We start from the raw sequence: 11081 nt of genomic DNA, 5'->3' as shown, positions 1-11081 counted from the left end.
GTCATAGTTTTCGATAAAATACTGATAAATTTGAGCAACTGTTGCCATCTTATCATCTGTTGCATTAATCGTGGCCCATATCAAATCCGCGTAACTTCTGTCAGGTTTTTGGAAAGCGGGCTGCACTTGAACACTCATGGTGGGTCTCTGCAGAATAGTGTAACACAAACTGAAACTGGTCTTTGTCTTTTTTTAATATGAAAAGCCTAAATTGATACATTTTGGCAACTCTTCCTTCAGTCTCAAGGCCAAGGCCAAGTTACAATAGCACACTGTGGTACAGTATCTTTTTTAAACGAAACACCTGCAAGCCGACACATTACTGATTCGGCGCATTACAATTCATGAATTTCTGCCATCTGGTGGACACGCGAAGCATTGCAGCCTATTTAAATCCGAACCATTATCAATAAACCCATCAACCGCGCGTCAGCCGGGCATGACCCCTGGCTGGGAACGCAAAAGGAGCGCGGCATGCTCCAGGTGAACAGCGTGGCATTCCAGGAACAAGCCAGGTAAAAGCCGGTGATTTGTAAGAATAAAAGCTGCATCAAAAGTATGACGAAAATGTGACGTCATAAGCCTTTAAAAGCCTATGTCGTCTCATTTTGAAGCCAGACGCCGAGGAGGAAGGACCTCCGGAGAAGAAAGAAGACCAGGGCGTGGCCGAAGATGGAAAGAAGACTCCGCCCCGCCCGTAAGAAGATAGAAGAAAGAAGAATACAGATGAAGATGAAGATGGATTACAAATAGAAGACCCGTGGATTGATTTGGATTTTTAGTTTAATGTTTATTTTTTTGTATGGTTTATTATTTTATGGGTTCCTGTGCCTGGTGGATTGGTTCGTGAGTAAGGTGCGCAACGTGAGTCGGTGGGGGCAAGTAATGGTAAGTGAACTAAAGAAATATATTTTATTTAACTTGTTAATTTTTTTAAAAGCTTTTTAACATGTGTATTTTTTTTTGTGGTATATCATTTCTTGCAACTGTATGTATGTATATATGTCTAGAGAGATATATACATACAGGGTAAGAAATGATGTTGTTTTAAAAGTTTGATTTGATGTGTTTTAAAAGAATTTGTCTATGCTGCTATGCTTTATTGTGTGTTTAAAGTATTTTAAAATTAGAAAGATGTAATTGTTGATATTGTGTGCTTGTGTTCAGGGTTAGCCTTGGTTTTAAAGTTTGTATTCTGATTGGTACTTATATTTTTTCACATGCTGAATTGTTCTGCTCGAGGCGTGAATTAGTTAATTGTTTCATTGTTCGGGATGGACTGTCAATTGTTTAGGGATGTAAATAATGATTGCTAATGTATTTTTGTTTACTTGATTGGTTAAAATAGTTGACTTGTTTGGAGGTACTGTACTGTATTTGTATTTAGCTTGCAATGATATAGTTCACATTCATTTGCAGAATGTATATTGTGCATAGATTTTATGCATCATTTATACAATGTAAAGGCAATGTATTGATTGGAATGTGAGGTTTTTCATTGGCATTTGATGATTTAGATTGTAAGATCAGTTAGGTTTATTAAAGGAAATTCATTGTAATGTGGTGTGTCTGTATGGAGAAGTGTTATTTGTAGTACAGTATGGTTTTGATAACCCTTCTACATTTATTTGTATATTGGTTCATCATGTGTGTGTATATACTGTATATATATATATATATATATATATATATATATATATATATATATATATATATATATATATATATATATATATATGGAAAAAAAAAAAAAAAACAGGCGCACACCTAGTGCATTAAAGTATAACAATAAGTTTGTGGAACATTAAAAACAGACAAATGCCCACTCACAAGAAAAACGGTAATAAAGTGCAGTTATGAGATTGGCCCTCATATGCCAGTGGTAATGACCGGATCAGCAGTAGTGTCTTCTCCTACATACACATGGCGCTGGCACGGCGTGGTCTCCTTCACCGGAAGTGACGTCCACCCAGTCTGGTGCCCCGCAAAAGGAAGTCCCGCCGGGAAACAAAGTCCTCGTCTGCCTGCCTATGGTCACCAAACCACCAGGGGAAACAAGGATGTATCCGCTCCTCTGTTTGGCTTAACCGCTCCCAACTTGAATCAGTCTTTCTTGGTGGGAAAGTGCCTGCTCTGCATTAGCCACGCCCTACGCGTTTCGTGATATGACTTCATCAGATGAGCATATAGTTGTATTTGCATATTTGCTTTCCTGTGGAGGGTTTTTGTCACTTTTTTTACTCACCATAACTTAACTCAGTATTATGGTATAGCCTATATATATATATATATATATATATATATATATATATAAATATATATATATATATATATATATATATACTGTATATATAGTTGCATGATGAAGCAACTGTACAAATTCATGGGTGAAGGGTGGGTATCGGGCCAGTGTGGCTTAACCCCTTAATTACCTTTGCGGTTATTATCCGATAAGGTGTTTAAGGGGTTAATTGATATCTGAATGTAATTGCAATGTATTTGCTTTGTTTTGGCAATGTATTTTGTGGACAAGACAAGAATGTTGCTGGCGATGAAGACTTCTTCTTGATGAGGTCAGTAGCACTTTATTATTTATTTGAATATGCTAGTTAATGTTTTTAATAATGGGCAATTAATCTATTATCCATATCTGGATAATAGTTATTTTGCACATTATTGTACTGTAGGTGTTGGGGGTGGGGGGGGGGGGTGTATGTATTGAATGTATAGGCCAGGTTTATTTATTTTACATTCAGGGTTTGTTCCGTGGCTCAGCATGAGACCTCTGGAGACCACCTGGAGACCACCGGGTATCTCACGGGTACCAGGCTGGTGGTTCCACGGGTGACACATGCGGAGATGAAGCGGTGGCCTCACATCTGTGGGGGCACCACGGACCCATAGTCTGTGGGGATGAAGCTGTGTGGTCCCACTTCTGTGCGGGCATCGCCGACCCGTAGGTGCGGGGATGAAGATGTATGGTCCCACTTCTGTGGGGGCACCGTGGACCCGTAGTGAGCACCCGTGAGTTCCCCAGACCCCTGTGGGAACCACCCGAGGCCCCACAGACACCTGTGGGTCTGACCCGGGGCTCCCAGACATCCTTGGGTTTACCGTGGGGACCCAATTGTGGCCCACGGTGACCGAAAGAGACCACCTGGGGGGCCATGGTGCTGGCGGAACCCACCAGTAGGCCTCCAGAACCTGTTTGAAAAGGGCTGCTGGTACCCTGTAGGTCTGTCAGGTGCCCCGCCAGCCCACCGGGGACTCGCATGGGGCTGCGTTATGAACCCTGTTTGTAAAAGGATACATCTTGTATTTATGGGGGGGCACAGGGGGTGGGTAATGTATTTAATAAATATAATGATGTTTATTGTGGGTCACTATTGTTTTTATTGTGGGTACTGGGGGTGGGGGGGGGGTTACCCAACGTTATGTGGGTAGGCCTCCCTTGTGGGTAGTGGATGAAGGGGGTTAGGCTTCACGGGGTGAGGGGTTAGTGTGGGAGGGTATGTAGGCATCCCGAGTGGTGGATGAGGGTGGGTTAACCCCTTAATGACTTTAGCGGTTAATAACCGCTATGGTGATTAAGGGGTTAGGGGACATTACTTTGGATGTTTTAATTTTTGTGTCTGTTTTGCAGAAGCGGATGGGCCATGGCCAGGATGGGGGGGGGGTAATGGTATGTGGGTAGTGGGTGAGGGTGGTTAGACCTCACAGTATGCACATCGGGTACCCCCCCATCCCCACATTTATATAAACAGCACTCACAGAAACACAGGCAGGGAGATTTAACAGACACATTAGGGGGATGGGGCTTTACACAGATCACAGTCAAGGAGGAGGGGTTATAACCCACTCCCCCTCCCCACATTTACATAAACTGCACTCACAGCAACACAGGCAGGGAGATTTAACAGACACAATAGGGGGAGGGGGCTTTATACAGATTACACTCAAGGCAGGGAGATTTAACAGAAACATTAGGGGGGAGGGGGCTTGACACAGATTACACTCAAGGCAGGGAGATACAGGGGATGTACTGTACTGTATGTTGTTTATTGCAATGCTTTAATGTGTGTACAGTATAATGTTTTTTACAATTAGATAGATGTAATCCTTGGTATTGTAAGGGTTAGCCTTGGTTTTAAATTTTGTTTTCTGGTTGGTACTTATCTATTGATTTTTGTTTACTTGATTGGTTAAAATAGTTGACTTGTTTGGAGTACAGTATTTGTATTTACAGAGGCGACACGTTTTATTTGCTCTCGGCTAGTTCCGCAAGCCAGGAGGTGTCCCGGCTTGCTAGCCAAATCCCCTCGGCGTGCCGCGCGTCACCGATGCGCGGTCTTTGCATCATCGGGTGCCTGCGCCCCCTGCACGCGTGCCCAGGGCTCCCCGAGGGAGCCCTGGTGTCCCGCGATGTGGGGGACGGCGGTGGGGGGTTCCGGGGGAACCGGCAGACGTGGAGAGGGGAGGGGGAAGCCCCGATCGGAGGGCCGCTCCTCCGAGGCTTCGGCTCACGCACGGGACACCCCGGCGCGTACCCGGCTACTGTCGCGGCCGAGACCGGGCAAATGCTCGAATAAACTTGGCCGCGACAGTAGCTTGCAATGATATTGTTCACATTCATTTGCAGAATGTATATGGTGCATAGATTTTATGCATCATAAATACAATGTAAATGCAATGTATTGATTGGAATGTAAGGTTTTTCATTGGCATTTGATGATTTAGATTGTAAGATCAGTTAGGTTTATTAAAGGAAATTCATTGTAATGTAGTGTGTCTGTATGGAGAATTGTTATTTGTAGTACAGTATGGTTTTGATAACCCTTCTACATTTATTTGTATATTGGTTCATCATGTGTGTGTACTGTATATATATATATATATATATAAATATATATATATATATATATATATATATATATATATATATATATATATATATGCAGATGAGCACACAGTTGTATTTGCATATTTGCTTATCTGTGGAGGGTTTTTGTCACTTTTTTTACTCACCGTAACTTAACTCAGTATTATGGTATAGCCTATCCAATAGCCTCTCATGCATACCCAGTTAAAATGAACCCCACACTGATTAGACCCATTAAGGTCGAAACAGCTGTCTGTGGGTGGTTTTCTGGGTATGCACCTTAACCCTGACTGTGCTCAAAGCTGTGACCATGCAGCAAGCTTAAGCCTATAGGGAACCATGATAAAAATGGTTTTTGAGGCAAAAAGTGACACTGTGCGCTCATTTGCATGTCATTTCCCAGAATCCCTTGCTGCAGTGGAAGTGCTGTATGCTGGGTGATAATGGGGAAAGGCGGGGTTGCAGACCTGCCTAAGACATGCAGATGAGCATACAGTTGTATTTGCATATATATATATATATATATATATATATATATATATATATATATATATATATATATATGATGGAAATAAAAGACAGCGCCCTTATTAGCATACACCTATAAACCTGCAAAACAGACCTCACACTGCAGGATGATATACCCAGCACAGATATATGACAATGCTTCTAGATTAGCAGGAAACCAAGCAAATTGCAATATAAAAGGTGAAAAAACAAAATTGTGAAAAAATATATGAAAAAATAAAAAATATATTAAAAAATGTATGTTGGCAATAAAAACAATAAAAAAAGAAAAAAATACCTATAAAAATTGTGTGTAAGTCTCTTTTGTATTGTTGACAAAAATGTATAATCAATATAAAATGATGTCCATACAAATCCTTAAAAAGGAATTAGAAGTCCTGGGCAGCTTAATTCTTTGGATCACCAAGCTCCCAACGTTATCTAAGAAAAAAGATAGAAAGAAAAAGCGCCCGATCCTAGTGTAAATTCAGATTTAAAAGGTTTTATTTATCATGAACAGACAATTGATAATTAAAACCTTTTAAATCTGAATTTACACTAGGATCGGGCGCTTTTTCTTTCTTCTTTTTTTCATATACAGATATAACCAAGAGCAGGAGCTGCTATCAAGTTGGGAACTAAATCAACAGGTGCTGGGTTGTAAACAAGAAGGTTGCAATAACCAATGATATAAATACACAGGAGACAGGGTAGGTAGTAGATGTGAAGTATATGCACAGTGTGTGATTGACAATCAGTAAACACACTTAGATCGAGATAACCATCTGTATACACAGAGTATAGATAGCCTCAATATATTTCCCAATAATGGGTGCCTGTGGGGTAGCGCAATAAAGTTAATTAACTGCGAAGTGCACAATGGCAAAACCCCCCCACAGAACGTGTGCATCAGCAATGAGGTATATGCTTATACAAAACAGAAAGTGAATCCCTGCGCTTCTCCCATAGGGATAGCAATCAATGGGGAATATATATATATATATATGTATGGTGTAAATATCTATAAGAAAAAAGGAGACTTTTGGTATACATCCTTTGATCAAATAATGCCAAGCCTGCTAACCACGTCAAGGTAAGTCTCTTTAGCAGGTCCCTACGCTAAATGCATACTAGTGTTATGTGAAATAAGCCCAGAAGGGGTTAAAATATCAAAGCATATGCTTGTATAACCTAGTGCAATTAAAAACTGGTATATACCAGTACAGATACTCACATGTAAGTGAAGTAAAATAAGGGGACCTTGCTAGGAGATTATATACCTAGAAGAGGAGGGGCTGGCCTGCCACAAACTGCTCAATAAGCAGTTGCAGGTGATTGGCTAAATATATTCAATTACACCATAGTAGTGTTGCCCTCTAGGAGCGTGCTGCAAAGGATTAAAATCGGCCCAACAAATAATGTAAAACAAATATAATCACTGCGCTTCTCCATGTAAAGAGCATGCAGCTAGTGAAGGAAATGGCCATACAAATGTGCAAAACAGAAAGTGAATCCCTGCGCTTCTCCCATAGGGATAGCAATCAATGGGGAATATATATATATATATATATATATATATATATGTATGGTGTAAATATCTATAAGAAAAAAGGAGACTTTTGGTATACATCCTTTGATCAAATAATGCCAAGCCTGCTAACCTGCTAAAGAGACTTACCTTGACGTGGTTAGCAGGCTTGGCATTATTTGATCAAAGGATGTATACCAAAAGTCTCCTTTTTTCTTATAGATATTTACACCATACATATATATATATATATATTCCCCATTGATTGCTATCCCTATGGGAGAAGCGCAGGGATTCACTTTCTGTTTTGCACATTTGTATGGCCATTTCCTTCACTAGCTGCATGCTCTTTACATGGAGAAGCGCAGTGATTATATTTGTTTTACATATGCTTATACAACCTGATGTCCCTGGTGCAGCCTGTGAACTCCATGAGAAGGTTAGGAGTTGCCGTTCCTCTAACACACTTGCCGCGCACACTCATTGCTGATGCACACGTTCTGTGTTTTTTTTTTGCCATTGTGCACTTCGCAGTTAATTAACTTTATTGCGCTACCCCACAGGCACCCATTATTGGGAAATATATTGAGGCTATCTATACTCTGTGTATACAGATGGTTATCTCGATCTAAGTGTGTTTACTGATTGTCAATCACACACTGTGCATATACTTCACATCTACTACCTACCCTGTCTCCTGTGTATTTAAATCATTGGTTATTGCAACCTTCTTGTTTACAACCCAGCACCTGTTGATTTAGCTCCCAACTTGATAGCAGCTCCTGCTCTTGGTTATATCTGTTAACCATATTTGCACCGTTACCACACACATTAGGGGATTGTATTTATGCACCTGTTGTGCATTTTTATCGTGTTTCGTCGTTTTTATTGTAGTAACATTAAAGTCTTTATTTTTTTCATTTTAGTGTGACCTTTCAGCTTTATATCCTATATATTTTGGATTTGGCTTAGACCTAGCCTTCTAATTACTGACATTATACTCATATGTCACCTATCTTGAGTGCAATTATAGGGAGCTGTATATGGTCTTCTGATTATATGTCTGTTTCTGTTTAATGATTTCTCCCTTGCACCAGGTAGACCTTGTCTCTTCATTTGTATGTTTGGCGTAGCGACGTGCCCTTTGTGTATTTATATTTATATATTTATTTAGATTTATTTATTAATTGTGGGGCTGCTGTGCGTGAATTTTTTTTATTGTGGGTAGCGGCGGTGGGTGAAGGGGGTATTTGGCCCTTGGTGTGAGTTTAGGACTTGCGGGGGGGTAGCGGGTGCACTTAACCCCTTCACGACCGTAGCAGTTAATACCGCTAAGGTCGTGAAGGGGTTAAGTGCAACCGCTACCCCCCCACAAGCCCTAAACAACCACCATTGGGGCTAATACCCCCTTCACCCACCCCCGCTAGCCACAATAAAAAAAATTCACACACAGCAGCGGCCCAAAAATTTAATAAATAAATGTAAATAAATAAATAAATACATGAATAGAAATAAATACATTTAAAATACATTTTTATTCATAGTGTAGATGTGCAGGGGGTCTCCGGAGCTGAACCGCTTTGGTTTTAGGTCCGGGGACCCCCTGCTTCCCGAGATACAGGCCCCTTAAGGGGTGCCGGTATCCCTCTGCTTGGTTTACATGCCGCGGTCACGTGATCGGGACCTTTAAATGCAGAGGGATACCGGCACCTCATAAAGGGCCTGTATCTCGGGAAGCAGGGGGTCCCCGGACCTGAAACCAACCCGGTTCAGCTCCGGAGACCCCCTGCATATCTACACTATGAATAAAAATGTATTTTAAATGTATTTATTTAAATTCATGTATTTATTTATTTATTTAGATTTATTTATTTATTTTTTGGGCGGCTGCTGTGTGTGAATTTTTTTTATTGTGGGTAGCGGGGGTGGGTGAAGGGGGTATTAGCCCCAATGGTGGTTGTTTAGGGCTTGTGGGGGGGTAGTGGGAGGGGTTAACCCCTACATGACCGTAGCGGTATTAACTGCTACGGCCGTGAAGGGGTTAATTTCACCCGCAACCCCCCCGCAAGTCCTAAACTCACACCAAGGGCCAAATACCCCCTTCACCCACCCCCGCTACCCACAATAAAGTGGGCACGGTGGGTTAACCCCTTCATTGCCTTAGCGGCTATCAGCTATGGTAATGAAGCAGCATTTCTGTATTTTTAATAATATTGTGCAGGAGAGGGGGGGTCCCTTGAGCTTTGATTTCTGGCTCAGGGAACCCCCTGCTCACTGTACAATATTATTAAAAATACAGTCATGCTGCTTCGTTACCATAGCACATAGCCGCAAAGGTAAGGAATAAGTATTTATTTATATATGTGTTTTATTCATACTGTAGATGGGCAGAGGGTCTCCGGAGCTGAACCGCTTTGATTTTAGGTCCAGCTACCCCCTGCTCCCCGAGATACAGGCCCCTTTAGGGGGTGCCGGTATCCCTCTGCTTGGTTTACATGCCGCGGTCACGTGATCGGGACCTTCAAATGCAGAGGGATACCGGCACCTCATAAAGTGGGCTGTATCACGGGAAGCAGGGGGTTCCCGGACCTGAAACCAATGCGGTTCAGCTCCGGAGACCCCCTGCACATCTACACTATGAATAAAAATGTATTTTAAATAATTTTTAATGTGCCGATGTTTGCGCAGAGAGAGCAGCGGTTCTCTCTCTGCTGCAAACACATCTCGCCAGGGGACGGCCTATAGTATCATTGATGTGCATATACAGTACTGTATGTGTATGTTAGGGGTTATAGGGGTTGTTGTTATACAGTATATACTGTATATATACAGTATATACTGCATTACAATTCATGAATTTCTCGGCTTCAAAGACAACAGCTCTCAAACGCTCCCATGCATTTTTACACGGCATTGCAGTATTGCAGCCAGCGGGAATAAAATGCTTAAATCACAGCCGCGAAAATAACGCAATACACCCCGGGAGAAAATGATACAAAACCGCACATCACTGAGAAATTCCGAAATTCGCGGAGCTAGCCAAGTTAGAATAAAGTTGGTTGCCACTGTATTCATTGGACTGACAAGGAACCTGTCCTGTGGAGCGCTTCATGTTCTAAGAATTGTGCAGTGCCCTCAAAAGTGTATGCAGGGTTGCTTCTCCTAAAGAAGAGAAGGTAACTTTGTCCGACATTTACACCGATTTTCGTTATGTTTTTGATAAAGCAATATTGGAGCTTCTGCCACCTAATCGTACCTTCGATTGTCCTATTGACCTGCTACCCAGTTCATTACCTCCTAGGGGAATCTCATATCCACTTTCCCTTCCAGTGACTTAAGCCATGAAGGAGTATATTCAAGAAAAATTACAAAAGGGGTTTATTCGGAAATCTTCTTCCCAGCAGGAGCTGGCATCTTCTTTGTGAAGAAAAAGGATGTATCTCTACGACCCTGTATCGATTATAGAGGTCTGTGACAGAGTCACTAACTCAGTAGGCTGGAATAGTGAATGGAGAGACGCTGCAGCCAGTTCACAGGGTGTTAATCTCCTCAGACAGAAAGAAGCACACCTGCAGCCTAATTAAGCAGGAGGCCTGAGAGACTGCAGGTTTAAAAGCAGGAAGTGACACACACACAGAGAGCTTGTTTTTCCACAGGAAGGTGGAGAGAACTCTCCCGGCTGGGATACAGATTGCTGCGAAGAGCTTGTTTTTCCACAGGAAGGTGGCGAGAACTCTCCCGGCTTGGAAGCCGTAGCAGCTGCTGCTGCTCTGGCCCCCAGTCCTGTGAGGAGCTTTGCTGCTGGGACCAGCTGGGACCCCAACCCAGGATAAAGATAAACATTGCTGCGAGGCTGGACACAGCCTGCTCCTCGGAACCGTGTTCCTGTTTGCTGTTTGGAGCTGAAACAGATAAGACTTTATTCTTATTATGCTTATTGGTTATCGTTTGTGTAGCATGTTTTGGGCATGACCAGATTAGCTGGCTGTCCTGTTAGTAAGGGCTCAAGAAGTGAGTTAGTGTCCCTAACGGGACTAGGCTTTAATTTGCAAGAAAGTAGTTTCTTAAAGGGACAGTGCACCCGTATTTATTTTGGTTGTGGCTAATAAACCACTATACTGCACCGACACACTTTATTCGAGCAAATACCCGGTATGTACCTGGCAG

This window comes from Ascaphus truei, chromosome 5 (assembly GCF_040206685.1).
Source record: "Ascaphus truei isolate aAscTru1 chromosome 5, aAscTru1.hap1, whole genome shotgun sequence".
NCBI classification, from domain to species: Eukaryota; Metazoa; Chordata; class Amphibia; order Anura; family Ascaphidae; genus Ascaphus; species Ascaphus truei.
This window is presented reverse-complemented; position numbering follows the sequence as displayed.